The sequence below is a fragment of the Mustela nivalis genome (genome assembly GCF_964662115.1).
Source record: "Mustela nivalis genome assembly, chromosome: 5".
Taxonomy (NCBI): Eukaryota; Metazoa; Chordata; class Mammalia; order Carnivora; family Mustelidae; genus Mustela; species Mustela nivalis.
The window spans coordinates 151,978,641-151,994,065 of record NC_139024.1 but is presented as its reverse complement, the minus strand read 5'-3'; the positions used below and the strand labels follow the sequence as shown (position 1 = coordinate 151,994,065).

Sequence of the window (15,425 nt, the reverse complement as noted above, 5' to 3'; positions counted from 1 at the left end):
TAGAAAGGGAAAATTAGGCAGATGGAGGATTTTTTTTATATACTGGAAAAAAAAAAAGAGAGAATATAGCACTGACGTTACAAAACTGGTTTAACGAGTCTTATTTCACTACGGATTCTAAGTAATTTTAAGTGTTTTTAGATGTGACGAGAGTTTATTAGGTGCTACAAAGCACAGGCAACCAAAAAACAATTTGACAAGTGAACTGAACAGGTCTCTCTACTCTTTCTTTTTAGGAAAGAGTAAGCTGGGGCCGGAATGTTCCACTCTGCTCCACCCTCCTCATTTAGTGAGTGTCCCACGTGTCAAGAACACACGTTTAGAAGCTCCAAATAGAGGAGGCCATAATTATGACCACATATGTGGAAGAATTTAATCAGTTAATGTCTCAGGGTCTACCCAAACACTGACAGCACACAATCAATGTAAGAAGCTACTTAGTAGATTGGATTTTCTTTTCCCTTGAATTTGAGATACAGAAGTCTGCATGGTTTGACTTCCCTGGAAAATTTCCAGATTTTGTCCTTCAGTTTCAACTTGGTAGATGGGGCTTTGTTTCTTAAAGACACTAGTGAACGGTTTTGCTGACTGGCTATTAAATCTGTTTTTAAGAACAGTTTAGGTATTCTTTGCAAGCGGCTTCTGTTATTCCCATCGTGTTATTTTATTTTGGATTTTTTTCATCTTTCTTCTCCATTTTAGATCCTCTCTCTTGGTGGCAGGCCTAAGTGCTCAGGTAATATACATACAAATGCTTCAACCGACAGATGGGTAAGTATCATCTCATGGTGCCCATACTTCTTAGCAAAAAAAGTACCCACAGCAGAGTGCACTAATTCCATCCCCTCAAGTGCTATAATGATTCCTGCAGGGGGTAGTTTGCAACTAAAATTGCAGTACAATGGATATATAAATTAAGACTCACAATAATGCTTGACAATACAATGAACCAAGTTTTCTAATATTCCTATTTCCAATCCACCCACTGCATAAAACCGGAAAAATTACTTTAAAACCAGTAGCAACATCAAACTTGTTAAAACCATTTTTTTGCAATGTCAGGGCTATATCCTCATTTTTTTTTTTAATAAATGGTTTTCATGAATGAAATATATACTCCAAGAGGGCAAACCTCCAAAGAGAGATCTTTTTTTTTTTTTCCTAATTGGAGAACTTTTCAGCTTCTGTAGGTTAATCTCCATAGGGGCAGGATACCTGGAAACTCATTTACAACCCATATTGAAGACATCTTTACGAAAGTGCTAACTCCCAACCGGGTAGCTGGTTATTAACTTTTAATACATTATTATCCCCATTTTATGGCTGAGGAAATGAAGGCAGAGAGAAGTCAAAGCATCTGCCCAGGGTGAGACTGATAGTAAGTAGTAGAACCGGAAAGCTGAATCAGAGAACTCCTGCTCCGAAGAATTCAGCTACTATTCAATATCACCGGGTAGCCATACTCAAGTCCCTGCTTATTTGTCCTAGAAAACATCTTACTCTAAGGCCAGACTAACAGAGGTCCAAATCTGAGAGATTTAGGTACAGAAATGACTAGAAGCCCTGAACTTGCAGATTCCTTTGCTCATGAGACATTCTTCCTGCACAAAGCCCAGAAAGTGGGTTCTGACAAGGGTTCCCCCTGAATTATGAGGATCAGGGAGAGACCACAACTACCGACCCACTGGTTCACCTGCTTTCAGTTATCGGGAGATACTCTGCCTCCTAAACTGTGCATAGACCAAGGAATGTCAAGGGCATCGATATTTATATCCCATGAACCTGAAGGTCAGTTCAAAAGGGTACCAGTTATTTATGGGAACGTTTTAGTCACCTCAGGCAGAGAGGAGAAAGCGGAGAGCTTGGAAACATTCCCATGTTACCTTCGTCTTTAAAAGAAGTCTACTGCCAACCACGAAGACATTCCAAAGTCAAGGGTAAAAGGAGTATTTTTAACATAAAAATATCACTTGTGACAGTCACTTTTCATGAATTGAGTGCCCCCCAACAAGGCAAAAGAGCTCATCGCATTATATGATACCTGAAAACTCTCAGAAATAAGCAACTCCAAAGAGAGGAGGGTGATGGTCGTTCTAAATGCGCTGTCTGCGATTTGTAAAGGACATGAAAACAAACTAAGCACAGAAGCCTGGATCTAGAGTCACTAGTGATGAAACAACCCATTTGAACATTATGGGATGTCCCATTATATCCCATTTTACTTCTGTAGTTCACTGTTAAAAAAAAAAAAAAAAAAATCCCATGGGATAAAGCCCTCTCCAAGGCCAGCTAAACCCTTTTGCTCTAAACACACACACACACACACACACACACACACACATACACACACACGAGTTGGGAAAAACTCTATCCCCTCCCAATCCCCCATTTCATCACTTCAAAACTGGAATGAAGAACATATAAATAAAAACGAAAGACTCAAAGAAACAGGCTAATTTTTGGTAAGCTCCAGAAAAGATAACGCCGCTAAATTTATCATTACACTTCTAACGTTCCATCCTAAGAACTCACAAAAATAATCTGTGTTCTGTAATGAGGCCACTGCATTCCTCTGATGTCCCAACAACCTAAGAATGTCCAGAAATAAAAGCACGGGACGAAGAGATACAAAATTTAAGCATACCTACATAATTTAACCAGCGTGGATACACTCCCCCTTTTTAATGGAAATCTGGAAAGAGTAAGATGGGAACATTTGGAGGACTCTACTGCTGGCACTGAATGAGTTTGTCCACAGTGTTTCAAATACTGTATACTCCCATTTGAAACCTTTGAGTTTTATCTTCCTGTTTTGGCTAGAGGTCTCTAGATGAAGGGTCTGTTGCGTTATGAACTACGCCATTACTCACTCTGCTCCACTATCCCCACTGGAACAGGAAGGAGGTAAATCTTGGAGTCCTCCACCTCCACCCCTTAATCATACACACGAATACCCCTCAAAGCAATAAATCTGCCTTTCACTGTAGCACCGTGATTCACACCTAAAACACAGCGGAGGAGACCCGTGACTCAGAAACAGCCATGCTCCAAGAAAGGTATCTTAATGCATTAAAAATAAGAATACTTAGGCAAACGGGTGTTGTTTCTTCTCAAGTAAGACATCACACCAGCAAGTATATCATTCTAATTAAGAGTCATCAGCCGTGTTAAAGGCAAATTTTATAGAGCAAAGCTTTCCAAACAGAACATTTCAGGACTCAGTACCCTTTCTAAGCTCTATTAAAAGCAAACATCTATATCATGTTAACGCACTTGGGCAGGACTTTAATTAGTGGAATTGGCCCTGTTGTTAGCATGACTTTCCTCTCATAAATTTGTCAGGGCAGAAACATGAACAACCCTAAGTTTGTAAGATGCTACCTAATTTTATTAAAAAAAAAAAAAAAAAAAACTCTTAATTTTCCATAGAAGTGGTTAAGAATCCAAATATACTATCAATTCTAAGAAAAAATATTTGAAGTTAACCCATTTTCCAAAATTCTGTGCCCATTTCCTCACTATGCCTTGAGGCGAAAGAACACATGTACTCAGTAATCAGAGGCTTCTTCTATTTTGACTCAAAAAAAAAAAAAAAGAAGGAAAAGAAAAGAAAAAGCACCTTCTTTTCAGGTTTATGTGAATTTTTTAAGTTTGGGTGGGTTTTCCTACCCAATACACCAGCGCATTGCTTCTGTTTATTTGTCTTGTTGGGCAGAGGCCGGAACAGAAGTGCACCGTCAATACTTTTAAGGACATTAAAATCTCTCTAGCTGGAGGATCAAAACAATGCCTCCCTCTTGCCAAGCAAAAGCCAGCAGCCAACAGAACAAGGCCAAATGATAGAAAACACCTCCTGCAGTCTTAACTCAACTTTTCTGTTGAGTTTGCACCATTACTATCAGCTGCCCTTCGAAAGGGCCAGCCAGCCGGTTCCATCAGACTGCCTATCAGCTCGGTATCAGCGTGATAACAGTACAATGGTCTCCCAGCTCCCAGATTTCAGATGGATGACTGGATGCTAATGAGGGCTCTGTCCGCAAGATTTTGTTTATATTTGACTCTCTGACCTTAATTTTATTTCATTCAAAAATCGGGAACTAGAGCTCACATTGGGTGTTCAGAAATGCACTTAGCCACTCGCTCTCGGCAAGAGCCAGACCAGGCTGACAGACAGCTTTTCTTTAACTGCTTTTCAGCAAAATGGCCGCCTCAAGGATTAGCTCTGAAATGGATGAGGGCGGGAATGTTTCTCAGGACAAAGAATGACATATATATGTGCATATATATATATGTATATACATATATATATAATTTTAAACAGCAGTAAATATACAGGATAAAAGCATTTTTTCTTTTAAATAAACACCCCGTGGTACCCTTAAAAAAATTGAGTCCTATAATTGAAAATAGATTTTATTTCTTACAGGATGAACTCAGTGCTACCACACTTTTAAGGTTGTTTTATTTTTTTATTGATTTTAAAGAGCTTTCTAACAAGATTATATGCCCTACACGGTAGGGCCAAAAGCTCTTTGACTGAATTTAAATGAATTGTGGTCAGCTCAACTTTCAACAAAGGACTCTCTTATCCACACTCCATTAACATTATATTAAAACGAAAGTATCTCCTTTGACTTTTTGGTCCGGCTGCTGGAAAACACTAATAATAATGCCGTCGCCTGACTGTATATGCATAGAAAAATACACTCTCTCCAAAAAGCCAACGTAAACGTACATATCTGGCATCCATACTACAGAACAGGGACACGGTATGTCCCTTAACCAAAGAATACATCTTTTGATGACACTTCCACCCCAAAACAGGAGTGCCCGGGATTATTTCAACCTTACTCCTGGCATGAATTATTTTTTGAATGACACCTTTCTTTTTTTTTTTTTTTAAATCACAGTTGTGTTGTGTTTTACCTCCAGCTTTAAAACCATGCAAATGGAAGAAAACCAATCTTAGTAAACATTCCCCTGACTATCATCAGGTTTAGGGGAATGTTATTTCTAGACCTAAAGAACAATGCGGTATAAACCCCCAGATGCTGGTGTCTGTCAGATATGAAGTGTCCAAAGATTAACCCAGGGCTCAGCATCACTGCCTTGCATTCCAGGGTCACTTACATCCCAAGGCAAGGAAGACGCCTTTTTGGCTAAAAATGTAGATGTCAGGCAGCTGCATGTCAGACTTTAAAAATGATCTTTGGAAAATCTCACAGGCTTATGCTATCCTAAAACAGCAAATACTGACTTTTTTTTTTTTTTTAATGTAATACCAGTAAACCACATTCAAGGTCAGAAAAAGTCGACTTGGCCACCTGAATAACTCTGCCATATTTGGTATCCAAAATTAAAAGGCAGAGATTTTAAAGTAGTAGTTAAAGGCTAGATTTCGATATGAAAACTTAAAGCTGGGGCAGGGCACGAGCCAAAATAAGGACAACTCACGTAATGCCGTTGAGTCGGCTCATTTGTGAAATATACACGTATTCTACACGGTCCACAAAATAGTACCAGTTTAACCAAGAAGGGCTAATGTTTTAATCAGACTTATACCGAGTGATGACGTAGGTTTTACAGAATCCCAAAATTGTTAGGCCTGAGTCAAGTCAGCTAACAGACCTCTAAATTTAAAATTGTAAAATATATGAAGAAACATGTGGAGCAAGGAGCGCGCTCAGCAAAACGTCACTAAATTAGATCCTCCAAGGGGTCTTGCCCTTACAACGCACCCCTGTCAGACGCACCCTCACCCACCGCCCAGAACACAACCAGAGGCACGCTCGGAGTCTACAGCCGAAATGACAGCCCAGCACTCTGTGGGTTTTATAATGGTGGTTGGAGATCTAGGTTTTGTTTCTCTATGGGAATAAAATATCCACGGAAATATTCTCCGGACGCTAGAGCAGCACAGAAAACGTCCATAGACCGAGTGGTTTACCAATTTGTGTTGATCGAAGCGGAAGACCAGCTAGGTCAGGAGTCCCCTCTGCTTCCACTTGCTTATGGATAGCCAGAGAGAAGGCGGGTTTTACTGACTTACCAGGAAATGCCCCCCTCCCACGCTCAGCACTCAGTAACGAACCATAGATACTCAATCTCAATGAGGCACCAAAAATCTTCCAAGGAATAAAACCTTATCTTTCTCCCGTCAACGTTTCGGGGAGGAAGAGGGTTAAGAAGGAAAGAGAGACTCAAAAGTTAGGTGTTAAGGAGGGACAGAGGAAGGAAGGGGTCGAGTTTTCCAGTACCCTGAGGATAGGCTTAGGCTCAATTAAGTTCAGACAGCAAAACAAGTGTGAAACTAAGAGGTTTGCACTCCAGTTATCAGGATGACTAGCATTCAGCAGCTGAAGGCAAACTTTGCTGAAAGTTACCATGGTTTACTGATGAACTTTTGCACCAATTACCAAAAAAATAAAAAAATAAAAAAAATTAAGCCCACCACTAATGCTGTGAATGGCTCACGAATTAGACAAGGAAGCATAAATGTGGCTCTCTACCTCTGCTTGGATAACAAGCAGCTCTTGGAGCTGAAAAGTTCAAAGAGGGAACTTGTTATCCCAGAGCCCTAAATCTATAAACCTTACAGCTGACATTTCCCAACCTAGGGCAATAACAGATTAGAAGATCAGGAGGGGCATTTCTATTCTTAAGAACAGAACCAGCAGCTGCCGTCCCCATTTGGAAAACTTGGCTCATGCAAACTTGTTTACGCATTTGGTGTATTCCTATAATTTGCCAATTTGCTAGGCTTGACACCAATAAGACGGCTGGACATTTGCTGTTGTCCATTTGCGGACTCACACAAACTCCAGGCCTGATGCCACATGAAAAGAACCTGGCCAGCTAGCCAGGGTGAGGTCTTGATAGAAGAAAAAACTAAGTCTTGATTTCTCTTTGGGAGGGGTAGGGGGGGGTACCAAGAAGAGTCATTTTTGAATTATTCTCATAACCCTTTTATTTATCCTTTCCTCTTATCAAAGCTAGATTGATTCCTAGAATGTTTCAATAAATAGTCACAACCACGACTCAAGTCAGGCACTTTAGGTAAAACGGCTTTGGTATTGAGCCCCAAATGAGCACCAGCTAAACAAACAATTAACCTGAGAATGCAAACACATGGCCAGTCTCATTCATCCGGGCCCATCATTGGCTCGCTGGTGAGAAGCGTGAGAAGCGTAACTTCAGGGGCTGGCTTCCCCTTCCCACCCCCTTCTCTTATCCTGAGATAGCAACAAATCCTACATGTATCCATCAATTTGTGATCTTTAGAAAGAGACCAGTGGTGGTCCTTTCCAGCTGAAAATCTCTGACGCTGGTAACAGAAAACTATGCATTTCCAAAATATTCTTACCACACTGAGTGTATTTACATATGGCAGCTCCATCAGCCAATACATACAAGATTACAGGAGCATCACGAAGCCCTACGGCTCTAGAACTTTCTTCTAGGCTGCATACCAGGAGACCCAAATCCCCACCCGTGGCTTAGTGTCCTGGGTATCAAATCCCCTGGATAAAATACCTATTAACTCTCTAGCACCGATTTACTTCATACAGGTTTTATAGAGATCAAGACCCAAAGGGCAGAAACAGTTAAAGAGGTAAACCACAATCGGAGTAGGGAATGGAGCCAAAGGTCTATTGAAGGAGAGAGGCTTATAGCGCGTGTGGACTGGGCCACCCAAGGCAGTAGGAGGTCTGAGGAAGTAAGAAGGAAGGCCAGGAGAGCCTACTAGACCACAGAGAATTTTAGTCAATATTGAATGAAAAATGGTGAGACCCGGCTACCTCCAACAGACAGGATTCTCAAGATTATGTTCCTCATAATCTGCCCCATCCATCAAGTAAAACCAGCATTTATTTGGTAGAGAAAGAGAGAGCAAAGTCTTCTTTGCTTGTCTTGCTTGGAATTCTGCCCATCTCTCCCCGTGCCCTGGGTAACTGCCAACCCTTTGCCCAGAACCACCGATACCTCCTCTTCTTCCTATCTGCTCTCGTTTCTCACTCTTTTCTCCGATCCTTTCATAAAGTTCCACGAATAAGAATTTAAACCCTCTACCCAACTAAAGCAGGGACAAACTTTCTGAAGCTCCATCCACCAATTCTGTCCGCACTGAGGAAAAGTGTTGCTCTGTTTACGCAGAGCGCACCGAGACTTTTAAGCCAAAAAAAAAAAAAAAAAAAAAAGGCCTCATCTATTGATTTTGAGTCAAGGCTTTATCCCCCAGAACCAGTTGTTTCTCACAGTTGTTATTCTGGCAAAGTCACTTCTCTGTTTAGGTTGCAGACCAACATTTCAAAGTCTACCAAAACAGGACAACATTCGCTCTGTGAGTGGGATGACATCCAATCCGAACTGGAAGACGAGGGTGATCACAGGGTCAAGCAGAGCCGACCGACCTCCCACTGCGTGTCCAAGTGGCATTTCACATTTTGATGGTAAAATTACAAGAGCCTGGGCCATAGCTCAGCGGACTCAAGTGCCCGGTTTGAAACGAGAGCCTAAGTCATGTCCTGAAGTTCACACATTTGTGTTCTGGGGTCAGGCAAGCTCTCCTAAGGGGAACACTCGGTTCTCACAGGAAGCAATTTCCTCCCGGCACAGAGCCCTAGGATCTCCCCAGGGAATGGGACGGAGGCTCTCCTGAGTCCCCGCTCTCACACAGTTGGCACAGAAATGCTCAATGCCTTCTGTGATTCAGTATAGACGATCACTTCTGTATGGCTCTAAAGCTGCAAAGGAAGCAGGAACCGGTGATGGGAGACTTCCAAGGAGTGAGAGGGTGACATGGAGCAGAAAACAACCAGGGATAGGGATCTGCCATGCTGCCTGAGACCCTGAGAGGCTGGGGTAGAAGCAGGGGAACATGGCGGCGGCGCCCACAAATTTACATGTGGGAGATGGGCAAGTCACGACACTAGCATCTGACTAGGTGAAGAACCCATCCGTCAGGGCTATGTAGGCCATAAACAGTGAATTTTTAAGTTTTTTCTACTTTTTCCCTTCATTCTTCCTTTTTACCCCAAAATGATAGTACCAATCTACTCTGTTCACAGCTCCACATTCATTAGCTTAGTCAACCTCAAGCCGCTGAAGAAAAATTGGAGATAATTTACTCAGAAAACCTTGACGAAGCCGAAGAATAAATTTTGACTTTACTCCAGGATTATGACACTTCTGGGAGTGCTGTCCAGTCTGAAATCTCCTAGAACCTCAACAACTGGGATTCTACCCTTGATCAGGTCAAGGTCTAAGAGGTTATTACCTTTCAAGTGTAAGACAGCAATATTTTTTACAAATGCAATGAAAACACGCAAGACACAGCATGAAGGTGTGTTCTGAGGTCATTTCTTAGGGGGAAAAGGAGTGAGATTGCAACAGGAGAGCCTGGGGACCACCTGTAAGTGACCAGGCACAGTGGGACCTGGGGACCGTGCTCCTGGCCAGCCAAGCAGCACAAGGTTGGCCATGAACTTGCTGCAGGATTTGCGTCTTCACCTGTCTAGAAGGCACTGTATTATCATTGACCCTCACAGCACGAGAAAAAAAAACAAATTGTACAGTAAAGAAAAATGCTTTTACAGCCCAGCACAATGGGAGACCCACTTGAGGTTTTCTAGCCACTCGAGTTGAAAAAGGAATTGAAGACGGACCCTTCCCTTCTCGTCTGAAAAATACAACAAGCATTAACACTCTTGGGAATAGCACTTCCTAAGTTCTAAAGGAAAAATGCCTTTGTCTTTGAGCTCTGCTTCCTTCCATTAGTGGGCTTCTAGACACTTCTGACAGCTACTCCAGCTCCCGTGCGGCCCTATGCGTATGCCCGGCCTTGCACCAGCCATGACTCACGCAGAGCAAGTAAAACCAACCCCGCTTGTTTAAAGAAGAGAAAGTTATCTCTACAGGCATGTTTGCAGCAGTGTTAATTTACAATTTTCCACCAACGGACAAATGGAGAAAGACAATCTGGTACTATCCATGCAGTGAAATAGCGTTGGGCCCTCAAGAGGAGGTGTCCTTCCTTTGGAGGACTGGTTAATATTCAAGCCGCTGTACACAGAAACCTTAAGGACATTATGAGAAGGGAAATAGGTCCCGCACAAAAAGCCCAACACCGTAGGAGTCCACTCAGAGGCGTTATCTCAAGTAGTCAACCTCTTCGGAGCAGAAGCGGAATGGCGGTTGCCAGGAGTTGGCGGAAGGGAGAGAGAGGGTGGGGGCGGGGAGTTGTGATTGATTGATTGATTGATTGATTGATTTTAAAGATTTTATTTATTTATCAGAGGTGGGGGAGAGAGCGAGCACAGGCAGACAGAATGGCAGGCAGAGGCAGAGGGAGAAGCAGGCTCCCTGCCGAGCAAGGAGCCCGATGTGGGACTCAATCCCAGGACTCGGGGATCATGACCTGAGCCGAAGGCAGCTGTTCAACCAACTGAGCCACCCAGGCGTCCCGGGAGTTGTGATTTAATGCGCAGCGGGCGGGAGACTCAATGATCAACGTGAGCTGACACTCCTGAGTCTAGCAGTAGCTGCGAGTGTCAGCCTTGCTTTAGAGACGGAAACTGAGGCACGGAGTGAGCAAGTAACTTGTCCAAGACCACGATCACACACGGATGGTATGGATGATGCTGGATTCATAGGTCACCCCTGTTCTCTCTCTCTCTCACACACACACACACACACACCCCCCTTAGTCTTTCAAAAGAATCCTCCTCCAGCTTCTGTAAGCTGGCTTTCCCCACACCGCTCCCACCAACCTGCTCTCCTGAGGTCCCCAGTTACCTCCAGGGCACTGCTGTGGTTCTGGGAACATATCTCCCTGGGAGTCTCTCACCATCTCGGTGGGGAGAGGTACGATGACCCACCCTTTCCTTCCGGAGATTATCTCCTCCTCAGTTTGCTGGACGAGGTTTTCTCCTGTTGTCCTCCTACTTGTCTGACCACTCCTTCCTTATCATGCTCCTAAGTAGTAGATGTTCTTCCCCAATTTCCACCAAAACAAAGGCTAACGGATAACAGAATGAACGGTTGGGTCAGATTAACTGTAGCTAATTTAACACAACCACAGGGTTCTTTTGAGGCTGGTGATAGGTTCCAGACTCTTCCAGACGCCCATCCTCCTAAGTTGTCACTTAGAGATAGGATTCAATTTCACTTACTTTACACCTCAAAATGCCTAGTGCAGTATTTGGCACATAATAAACCTTAAGATTTCATTTAATCTTAATATAGCTAAATTCTCACATTCAAAACCACTTTCCCTAGTATATGCTGCCAAGTTCCCAAACTATTCAACAGTCCTCTTCCTTCCAGTGCCACTTAGGGGTCCTACAAACGCTCCACTTAACAGTTAAAGCAGGAGGAAAACATCTCTGTTCTACTTCCTGTGTCAAATTCTCAGAGCCCTGCCAGCCCCCCTGGTCGAGAGGAACCCAGGTTATTTTGTAGGCTTTTCTGAAAGACGAGGTCTCTCCCTGACTCTCATATCTCAACGGCTGTCCCCGCCCTCAGAGGGCCTCACCCGAAACAAAAGCACTGAATGAGATTATAACATTCAAATAATTTTCCTGCACTTTCTAATTAACTGAGTTAAATACTTGAAACCCTAATGAGAAAAATCTAAGGAAGTTCCAAAGGTGTACGCATGTTCAAGTCAGCTACATTTTGGTGAAGAGTAAATTAGGTTAACAATAGATTAAATCCGTCTTGGCATGTCCCAGTAACTAGAAAGTCACACAATGATGCAATTTCGTTATTACCTTCTCTTTTTTTTTTTTTTTTAATTTTTTATTTTTTATAAACATATATTTTTATCCCCAGGGGTACAGGTCTGTGAATCACCAGTTTTACACACTTCACAGCACTCACCAAAGCACATACCCTCCCCAATGTCCATAACCTCACCTCCCTTCTCCCAAACCCCCTCCCCCCAGCAACCCTCAGTTTGTTTTGTGAGATTAAGAGTCACTTATGGTTTGTCTTATTACCTTCTCTTAAAGTCTTTGCTTTACCCACTGGCTTCTGCAAACGTTTTCCACTTCACCCTTTCTCTGGATAGTACATTCTGAAATCTACCTTGGATCTCTGACCTCACAGATGCTCTCCTATTAGTTCTGTGCTCAGAACCACGGAATGTTAATGTTACGATTTACTCCACAAAAGTCAATGGTGTAGCCCTCACTGAGTAAACAAGCTCCCCCGAGGTATGGCAAGGCACCCGGCATTAGATTCGAGAAGTGTCTGTTTCAAGCTCTTCTGTGTCATCAGAGCTTTCTAAAATTGGCATTGCTAGAGATATTCAGACTAATGTCCTGCCTCATTCCATACAACCCAAAACACAGTGAGGAACGAGATCCTTAACCAGCCAAAAGCATAACAACACCCGAATTATGGCAAAACATTAAGGTAAAAATTCAAGGGTGAATGATCATGACTGAGCTGTGGACTCAGGCTAGCCCAAGAGGAGGGCTAACTTCTTTCTTATGTCTAACAAACAAACAAAAAGCCTCACACGTAAGGGTAACCAACTGGTAGATCCATTTTGAACCTTCAAAAGAGGATGGAATTCAAAAAATCAATTTTTATAAAAATGTTTTGACAAAGAAAAGGTTGTTTTTTTTGTTTTTTTTTTTTTAAATAACAGAGATGTGATGGTCCGTGAGGTTAGTCCAATTTTTAAGACTGAGTAGATTTGGTTTTGTCAAGGACCACACTGCTTTTAAAGATTAAGTAAAGCCTCTCCAGACTTCTGAGCGTTCTAGCAAACATTTTCTTTTTTACCAGGGTTGTCTTGAATTACATGTGTATTCAGAGTTTAGGCTTCTTCCATTTTTTTTTGTTTTTGTTTTTTATAGAACACTTGTGTAAAATCATCATTACCAAGCCAGAAGGCTCTTCTCTCCAGGAAACAATTGTTTCTAAAGCTTGAGCATCTCAAAGGGACAAACTCCACCAGCAAACACTGAAGCAGAGGAAGGGGTGTGTGGGATGGGTGGTGAGCAGGCTTCAAGTGGCCCCTGGGAGTAAGGAGTAGTTTTCTCAGTCATACTTTAGAATGACTCCCCGGGTAGTAATCAACCAACCCAGCAACTTTTAGTCAGTTTTATTATTGTTTTTAAATTCTCTAAAGACAATAAACTAGCCCTCTTACTGCCTGTACTTGGAACTGAGCACACCTACCTACCTGCCTGCCATTTATGAAGAACACATTATATGGAATATGATTATCGCCACCACCTCCAGGCAGTCTTCCCGACTGCCACCCTTCCCCACAGCTCCTCTACTGGAGCACTTGTGAAAAACTGCATTTTGGGTTTTTTTCTTTCCCTTCATTAGATGATGACGTCCTTAAGGTCACAGACTCTGAAATGACAGTCCCACTGTGACCACATGCCTCGGTTCTCAACAAAGACAACAGTTTAAGGAAAATCCATTGGGCATCTGTTACTGACCAGGCCCTGCCCCAGTCCCTGTGGTTATGGCAGTGAATAGAATATAGGAAAACGCCAGTCTTCCTCGGGCTTACACTCAAGCCATGTTTGCACAGATGAACTCTACAGGACATTCCTTCTTGATGGTTTACAAAGTTACTCAACGAAACGAAAGGGAAAACATATATATGGCCTGCTTTCACGTAATTCCTTCAAATGGTCAAAGTCCGAGCCGGACTGCAAAGAAAACGTAGAGGCCTGGATTATCACTTGACCCGTTAATTTCCCTTTATCAGCCTCAAAGGCATGAGACAGGGTCCTTATGTTCCCATCACACCACTAAGCCCACAAACTCTAACATATATCCCTTGGATGCAGTGCACAATTATCCTCCAAAACCAAAAACCATGTTGGGAAAGTACGTTTGAGGGGGACAGAACCTGCACCACTGTCCAATACTAACAACCACTACGTGTAGAACATAATCTTCAAACTCCTTTCATATGTTACACGTTGTCTCTTTCGAACCCTCGGAGACCACATGAAGTAGATAGTCCAGAGCTTCTCTCTCCTCTACAGACTCCTAAATGGACACTCAACTAGTTTATGTCACTTGCCTAATTTCACACAGCTGGTAAATTGCAAAGCCAGACTTAAAACCAGAACTACCGACTCCAACATCAAGAGTTACGCTCTAAGAACATGACAGCATCCGAGGGCACCCAGGTGGCTCAGTCGGTTCAGCGTCTGACTCTTGATCTCAGCTCAGGTCTTGATCTCAGGGTCGTGAGTTCAAGCCCCGCACTGGGCTCCACACTGGGCATAGAGCCTACTTAAAAAAAAAAAAAAAACGAAAGGTGTGGGGGAAGCACAGCTGAAAATGGCATTGGAAATATACAGAACACCCAACTCAACATGATTCTCTGGTCCACACAGTCTTCCTTACTGACACGCACACCCCCCCACACACGGCACACGCACGCGCGCGCACACACACACACACACACACACTCCCACGATCTAGAGACCCACAGGCAAACCCACCAGTTACTAGAGATGAAGAGGACTGTCTCTGTAGCAGAGATTAAACCATCCTGACAACTGTGTTGTAAGTAGTTTATGTAATGACCACCCTCACTTCTTGATCACCAAACATGATCTTTGCATGTTACTATGTGGTCAGACATAGAAAACCCCATCTGTAATCCCCTGAAGGATCAGGACACACACGCATTGCCACGCTGCCCGTTTATCTCCAGCCCTCAGTACCTCTCCTGATGAGTAGCAAGAGGGATCAGCAAACACAGCATGAATGAATGATGCTGCTACACAAGCAACTGCGAAAACGAATTTAAGAGCTTTGGTTCATTTTTCTGCTGTTTCTCTCCAGTCTCCTATTAATTAATTTTGAGCCACTTAAAGGCAGAGATGCTCTCTGTCTTCCAGTATAAATCATGTGCAGAAGCCCAGATGGTGTCATGTTCATGTGACATGTGTGTTGCATCAATATTTGCTCATTGATTTGTTGCTCAAATACCACTACTGACTCATGTTTTTCTGGCAAATCAGGCAATTTTAATAATTAGCCTCTGAGGTGGGAAAGTGCCTTTTTATTAAAAAAAAAAAATTAGGGGTGTACGGGAAGTATGGAGAGTGATACTAGTCTGCTTGGAAGGATGCGGGATACAAATAGATCCTAACCCAAAAAATAGAAAGCACGAAAAACTCCGTGTAGATAACATCTGAATGTAACATCACTTTTATTGTTTTTTTTTTATGTGTACACACACCCCAAGGAAGCATGCCAAGAAATACAAGTGCCCTCAACACCTCCAGGAGCCTGAGGAACCTCTTTCTGTCCACTCGCAATGCGGAAGCATCAACTATGGCTTCAGGAAAGGAAAGACGCTCATTCTCCAGTCGACAATCACAAATTTTAAAAAATGTTCTGAACCAAAGTGCACACACTCAACATGTTAGGTG

At 42.8% G+C, this 15,425-nt stretch overlaps 1 protein-coding gene across 5 annotated transcripts in view; it reads right to left on the bottom strand.

Annotated features, from left to right (window-relative positions):
• Positions 1 to 15,425, bottom strand: part of LOC309865112 (uncharacterized protein) — a 335,985-nt gene that overhangs the window by 146,487 nt on the left and 174,073 nt on the right. The window lies entirely within an intron of this gene.